The 8,045-nt window shown below is 34.7% G+C and overlaps 1 non-coding gene across 1 annotated transcript; it reads left to right on the top strand.

Annotated features, from left to right (window-relative positions):
* The first annotated feature begins 6,083 nt into the window (after window positions 1-6,083).
* On the top strand, window positions 6,084-6,190 carry LOC128040195 (small nucleolar RNA R71). The gene has a single exon (XR_008194853.1). It is a non-coding gene; the product is annotated as a small nucleolar RNA R71 (small nucleolar RNA).
* The last annotated feature ends 1,855 nt before the right edge of the window (window positions 6,191-8,045 follow it).

Consider the following 8,045-nt stretch of genomic DNA (forward strand, 5'->3'; position numbering starts at 1 on the left):
GAGACTAAAGGTTAGAGTTCAAGTATAAGGTTGTTTGTTCACCCAGGCTAAGTGTTCTGGACCACATGAATTTTCCGATGAAAGTGAGCTTGCTCGAGTGTAAATAGAAAGATGTAGAATGACCTTCAAGAGTCCGCATGTGGACATGCAAACTTGGAGCTCAAGTTGCTATTGAGGTTAACAGGTGAGCCTCTAAGTTAACTCCTGCAAATGTATTATGCATGCTAAAAATATCTGTGAAAATGAGCTAAAAATGCATGATGTGATGATTCTTTGAGAAATGTATGTCTGATAAACTTGCATGAATGATTCGTATGGAATATGGATATGATATCTGAGGATAATGTGTCTAAATGAGTAAAGTGTTTATGTGTATTTTAATGTCACGAACATGTCTGTTGTGAAGAGTCTGTCGTGAGTAAATTAGATGTGAATGAGTTTATCAAGTATGCGTCTACATGAAATGTTTGTGCTTGTCTCTGGAGTCGTCTAAAGGGGTCCGTCGGGACTAAAAACATGAATCTCTTTACAGGAAAATTCCATGGAACTTTGAAGAACATATAGGGTAAGACCATGGCATCATATGGAATATGTAAAGGACGGTTGGGTGAGTACCAGCGATGAGGGGCAAACCTCACGACGGTGAGTTTAGGCAAATCCTTATCATCAATAACACCAATTTCCATATAAGTGAGCCTTGTGGCTATTTTTGAAAGGAAACCTTTATGGCTAACTCTGAATGGAAGCCTTTGTGGAAATTTCTGTCAAAGGACTCCTTCGTGGCTATCTTTGGAAGGGGACACCTTCGTGCCATAATCTAAATAATGGTTCTCGTGATGGTCATCTAAAGACAATGCCTATTGGCTGACTCTGAATGAATGCTGAACTCGGTATTCTGAGAATTGGCAAGTGTGATTTAGCTCTGAAAGAAAAGTCAGTGCAGAAAGTTATGGCGAAGTATGTACAATTGATAGGGTCAGAGTTATGAACGAGAAACAAATGATGAAATCCTTGAATAAGGGCTTAGGTAAAATAGGGTTTTCTCACTAAGCTCTATCGAACTTACCCCACTGTGCTTTATTTCTCAAGTAAAGGAAGTGTTAGAGGGTGACGTCAAGGCTGCACCAAAAAAGCGGTGAGTTGGACACTTATGCATATAGAGTGGGGGTTACATGGGCGTGTCGACTCCGACAAAAATGTTTTTGTACAAGTCTTGAAAATTTGTATGTAAGCCTTATAATGTGAATAGACCGTGTTGGTTAATAGATTAAGTCAACAATATTACTTAGAGGTTGAATAAGGGGGAACATTACAAGCCAATATGTTGTGTAATTATACTTGTATGTTCTTTACATAAAGTACACCCAAATGTAACTTTGACTAGTAGTATTACTAAATAAGATGTATTTCTTTGGAAATTTTGTGTGTCTTAAGCATGTATATGTCTGTAATAGTAATGTAACACCCAAGATCTGGATACAGTGAATCGGGTCAGGTTGAGGGCATTACACATTTTATAAGTGGTTGGATGGTAGCTTGAGAGCTAGATTAGATGGTGCATTTAGTGGGGCCTATAATGATTTGTAATGTGTTTACGCAAGAGTGATGATTAGATTAATTAAATGCAAGAGTGATCCCTAATGCAATTTCTAATCTAAATGCAATTTACATAAATATATGAGTGAAGGCTTTAGCAACAAAAACAATCAACATTAAATGGGTAAGGATAATTATTTTAATTAATTCAATTTACTTTCATCATGCTAACATGTTCGGAATTACTTCCATGGCAACTCGATCTCTTATGGGTTTGGAAACCAAATTAAGTCTTTTCGGATCTTTTACTTAGTTAAATATGCATGTTACTAATCATATTAGACTAAGGGTTTCTTAGTATTTATGCAAGGTCACAGGGACATTTATGTTCGCAACAGTGTAATTACATAAAACTAAAAACCATGCAAGATAATAGAGCTAACTAAAAATATTATGAACCTTAACTTAGTCGATTTTAATGACCTAAATTAAGCATTGTACTTTTTAATTATGCGTCTACTAGTTGTCGTCTGGTTAGGATCGCTCAACTAATCTGAGTGTACCTAACCATGTAAGAATGAAATGCATTATGATATTAATTGAAAATATAATTGACTGAGGCATAAAACATGTTAAAATGAATTAAATAAATCTCATCAATTTAATATAATCATTCTAGCGAATAAGATTTAAAACTTTATAGTTGATGTCAAAAACATAAAACTCAAAGCAAACATGTTAAAATAAATAATCAAGAGGAAATAGTTGACTCAGTTCAGTAGCCTTTCAGATCTATTCTGACAGAAGCACTCCTCCGTTCTAATTGAAGCTTCTTTTGCTAAGGGTTTAGAAGATAGCCGGCTAAAGAGTGCTTTTGACAAAAATTTTGAGGCTAAAGATTGGAGATGGGGTGGACGGCTATGCAAGGGAAAAAGGGATAAGGGATTGAGAGAAAACTAGAGTGACTGAGAGAGGAATATTGAGAAATAAGGGATGAGGGATGAATGAGAAGTGCGGGATGGAAAAGTATTTATATGTGAAGTTAAGGGTTTGAGTTTACTAAAATTAGATTTAAATTTCCTTCCTTCCTTCTCTTATGTGGCCGACCATGTTTCAAGGAAAAGGGATGGCCAAGTCTTCTCAATTTGAATTTGAATTTCAAGCTAAAAATAGCTATGCAGTGGACAGTTTCAACAGAGAAGTTGTTGGGCTGAATTTTGATTATTTTCCTACTTTAGGGACCTTCAATTAAATATCCTAAAACATATTTTGGGCAGCCATCTTCAAGTGTTGAAATTGGGCTTTTAATTCACTTTGTTGGACGGTTTTTTTTTTCAGTCCAATAACTTAGCAAACATGTCCATCTTTTTATCACATTTCTTTACTGGGTCAAGTAGTCAACCCATGCCCAAAATTGCATGGTCTTGTCGTCAACATGGATAATTTGTGTATGACCATATTTTATTTATTAAAATCATGTCTCCAATAAACCTCCTGCATAGTGAAGTAATATAAAATATGCATGAAAATAATGTAATTAACCATAATTTCACATACTTTCAAAATTCATGTCTAAAAATACTAATTAAGTACATTTCACTTATTTCAATAATAATTACTCAAGATAAACACAATAATTAAACAAAAAGGTAATAAAAATATATAAAAAAACCCTATATAATTTCTCCTTTCACACTACCTGGAGGTGGTGGTAATCTCTGAATTACCTCCACCTTTGCTTTATGCAGTTCACTTCCATTCTTGGAAATTTTATGCCCTAAGGCAATTCCCTCCTAAACCATAAAGTAACACTTCTCCCAATTAAGGACGAGATTAGTTCCTTGTATCTTTTGAGTACCTTAGCTAAATTAGTCAAGCAAATATCGTAAGTATTACCAAACACAGAAAAATCATCCATGAAAACCTCAACATAATTTTCAACCATATCAGTGAAAATTGCCACCATACATCACTAAAATATGGCAGGTGCATTACATATACTGAAAGGCATTCACCTAAAAGCACATGTACCATATGGACAGGTAAAAGTAGTTTTATGTTGGTCTTCCAAGACTACAACTATTTGGTTGTATCCCGAATATCCATCTAAAAAGCAATAAAATTCATTACCTGCTAGTTGATCTAACATTTGATCCATAAAAGGTAACGAAAAAAGATCCTTACGAGCGGCTTTGTTCAGCTTTCTATATTCAATACAGATTCCTCAACCCGTGATAGTTCTCATTAAGATTAACTTGTTTTGTTCATTTTCGATGATCGTGATTCCACCTTTCTTTGGTACAGATTGTACCGGGCTTACCCAAGAACTATCTGAGATGGGTAAATAATTCTCGCATCTAACCATTTGATTACCTTCTTCCATACCAATTCTTTCATGATAGGGTTAAGTCTCCTTTTCCCATCAATCTTACCTTTTTCACCTTCCTCTAAAAAAGATTTATGCATACGAAAGGAAGGACTTATACCTCGTATATCAATTATTGTCCAACCAATTGCCTTTTTAAACTTCTTTAAAACAATATTCAATTGATCCTCTTGATGTTCTGTCAAGTTTGCTGAAATAAGCACAGGCAAAGTATAACTATTATCAAGATAAACATATTTTAAGTGAGGCAGAAGTACTTTTAGTTCGAGTTTAGGCAGTTCCTCGATTGACAATTTGGGTTGTGAAATTCTTGAACTTCCAACTCTAGCGGTTCGAATCGCGATGGTTAAATATAAATCCTCAGATTGGCTTCCAACTTTGCCAAACCTTGATTACCTTTTTCATCTTCGAATGGTTCAGAATTTAAAGCGTTTTCCAATGGGTCTTCTTCAGAATTCTTTTCCATAGAAACTAAGGTTTCTAATTCCTCCATTATCGAACACTCTTCCATTTAATCGGGAAATTTTTTTTCCTTTAGAACGTTAAACGTTACCTTATCATCTTGAACTCACATAGTGAGTTCGCCTTTTTCCATATCTATCAACGTTCTTCCCGTGGCTAAGAAAGGTCTCTCGAGGATGGTTGGAACGTCTTTGTCTACTTCAAAATCCAAAATAGTAAAATCAGTAAGAAAAATAAATTTATCAACTGTTACCAAAAAATCCTCAATCTTTCCCTCAGGATATGCTAATGGTCGATCCGCAAGTTGAAGTGTCACAATAGTGGGTCTTACTTCACCTATTCCTAACAACTTGAGAATGGATTTGGGCATCAAGTTAATGCTTGCTCCTAAGTCACATAAAGCTTTACCGTAATATGATTCACCGATGTTGCAATGTATCGTAAAGCTTCTAGGATCCTTAAGTTTCAAAGGTAGTTTGTTCTGTAAAAATGCACTACATTCCTTTTTCAAAGTGATAGTCTCACACTCACTATGTCATTTCTTTTTGGACAAGATATCCTTCATACACTTCATGTACTTGGGCATTTGTTCCAAGGCCTGTATGTTGATATATATCTGCTTTAAAAAAATCCAAGAACTTCTCAAATTGTACCTATTGTTTCTGCTTATTCTGGTGAAGTCTTTAAGGATATGGAATTCTAGATTGATACGGATAAATTTTTTGAGGAGGCAAATCTGCAAAAGAGCGTGTTAGCTTTTCAAAATTCACTAGTTTAAGGTTTACCTCATCAGATTTTTCAGCATCCGACTTTTCTGTTGTAGGAACTTCAACTGTTGGTTAACTTCCTTTCTTTTCAGTAGGCTCATCTTCACCCAGAACCTCCTTAGGTTCCAAAATCTTGCCACTTCGTAACTCTAACACTGTGCAATGTTCCTTACATGCATTCCTCAGGTTTTCTGTATTGCTCGGTAAGGCTCCTTATGGTCTAGTACAAAGCTCAGTAGCTAACTGACCTATATGCTTCTCTAAATTTTTTACTGTTTCTACTTGACTTTGGATCAATGAGTCGTTTTTAGCCATGTATGCTTTCAACGAGTCCTCAAAACTGTTTGATGACTCAGCTTGAGGTGGTTTTAGAGCTTGTTGGTTAAACCCTTGAGATTGGTTGGGTCTATGCTGCATCTGATTATTGTTCAGTCCATTTCCTTGGTTACTCCAAGAAAAGTTCTGATCATTCTATCACAAAGGATTGTAGAAGTTGGATTGTTGTCCTTGTCCAATTTTGTTTTGATATTGGTTCCTTACATAATAAACTGATTCGGGATTTGAAGGGAAATTCTTGAAAGAATGATCATCCCTATAGTATACGCAAGAAATTACATCATAATGTCTTGGTGATTGAGCTGCAAAATTGTTAAAACCATTAGTGGTAAACTATTTTAACATAGATGAAGTAGAAGATACTTGAGCAGAGAGTGAGGTCAATGCGTCCACTTCATGTACTCCGACTACATGTTTTCATGAAACTGCTTGATTTGTCGACCATTGGTAGTTGTTACTTTCGATCCTTTCAATGATCTCATAAGCCTCATTATAAGACTTAGACAAAATCATATCATTTGCAGAAGCATCCACCTTTAATCTTTTATATGCGTTTGAGACCGTTATAAAACGTCTCCAACTGGACACGATGAGGAATCCCATGATGAGGACACTTATGAAGTAATTCCTTTAATCTTTCCCACGCCTCATACAAAGATTCGTCATCCAATTTTTGGAAAGTTGTTAGCTCATTACGCAACTTTGCGTTTTTGTTCAGTGGGAAATATTTTACGAAAAACCTTTCTACTAATTCTTGCCAAATAGATATTGAACTTGGTGGCAATGAATTCAGACATGCTTGTGCTCGATCCTACAACGAGTATGGAAATAGTTTTAACTTTAGTGCGTCTTGTGTCCACTAGCTATCTTGAATGAATCACTTACTTTCATGAATAATCAAAGGTGTAAGTGTGGATCCTTTGTGGGCATACCATTGAACTGGCCCACCATTTGGAGCATTTGAAACATCACTGGTTTCAATTTGAATTGGGGTGCCTCGATATCCGGCCTTCTAATTCCTGGATTTAACTTATTGAAGAGTGGCACAGTGTATTGTTTGATGGCACGATCCCTATCATCAGTAATAAGGATTGGTTGTGCACTTGATTAACTTCATTACCTTGTCCATCATTTTGATTTTCAAGGTCCATCTCGGCTTGCCTTTAAGCAAATCTTTTGCATCTTCTCTATCTAAAAGTTCACTCGATTTCAGGGTCCACAGGTAATAGATCAATGATTTGATCTAAGCTCATAAAACACTTGAAAAATAAAAAATAAAAAATAAACTAGTAATGTTAAAAATTAAATAAAAAAGTAAAAACCAAATTGTAAAAGTAATTTCACAAAAATGATTAAGGCAACAGTCCCCAGCAACGGTGCCAAAAACTTGTAACGATTTGTAACGTGTTTACACAAATGTATGTACTCGTTCAAATAATAATTAAGTAAAAATGAGTTATCATCTCCACAAGAACTATATAAGATTAAAAAATTAATTGTAAATTTATAATTATCAATTTCATGTAAAAAAATAAAAAAAGTTTGGATAGTGATGATTAGATTAATTAAATGCAAGAGTGATCCCTAATGCAATTTCTAATCTAAATGCAATTTACCTAAATGTATGAATGAAGACTTTAGCTACAAAAACAATCAACATTAATGGGTTAGGATAATTATATTAATTAATTTAATTTAATTTCGTCATGCTGACATGTTCAGAATTACTTCCATGGCAACTCGATCTCTTATGGGTTTGGAAACCAAATTAAGTCCTCTTGGCTCTTTTAGTTAGTTAAATATACATGTTACTGATCATATTTGACTAAGGGTTTCTTAGCATTTATGCAAGGTCACAGGGACATTTTTGCAACAATTTAATTACATAAATCTAAAAATCATGCAAGATAATAGAGCTAACTAAAGAAATTATGAACCTTAAATTAGCCGATTATAATGATCGAAATTAAGCATTGCAGTTTTCAATTATGCGTCTACTGGTCGTCATCTGGTTAGGATCTCTCAGCTAATCTGAGTGCACCCAACCATGTATGAATGAAATGCATCATGATTTTAATTGAAAACATAATCGACTGAGGCACAAAACATGTTAACATGAATTAAAGAAAACTCATCAATTTAGTATAATCATCCTAGCAAATAGGATTTAAAACTTCATAGTTGATGTCAAAAACATAAAACTCAAAGCAAACATGTTAAAATAAATAATCAATAGGAAAGAGTAGACTTAGTTTAGCAAAATTTTAGATCTATTCTGATTGAAGCGTTCATCCGTCCTGATTGAAGCTTCTTTTGCTAAGGGTTTAAAAGGTAGCAGACTAAAGAGTGCTTTTGAAAAAGCTTTTGAGGCTAAAGATTGGAGAGGGGATGGATGGCTATGCAAAAGAAAAAGGGAAAAAGGGATTGAGAGAAAACTAGAGTGAGTGAGAGGAATGTTGAGAAATGAGGGGTGAATGAGAAGTGCGGGATGGTAATGTATTTATAGGTGAAGGTAAGGGTTTGAGTTTACTAAAAATAGATTTAAATTTCCTTCCTTC

Source organism: Gossypium raimondii, chromosome 3, assembly GCF_025698545.1.
Source record: "Gossypium raimondii isolate GPD5lz chromosome 3, ASM2569854v1, whole genome shotgun sequence".
Classification (NCBI taxonomy): Eukaryota; Viridiplantae; Streptophyta; class Magnoliopsida; order Malvales; family Malvaceae; genus Gossypium; species Gossypium raimondii.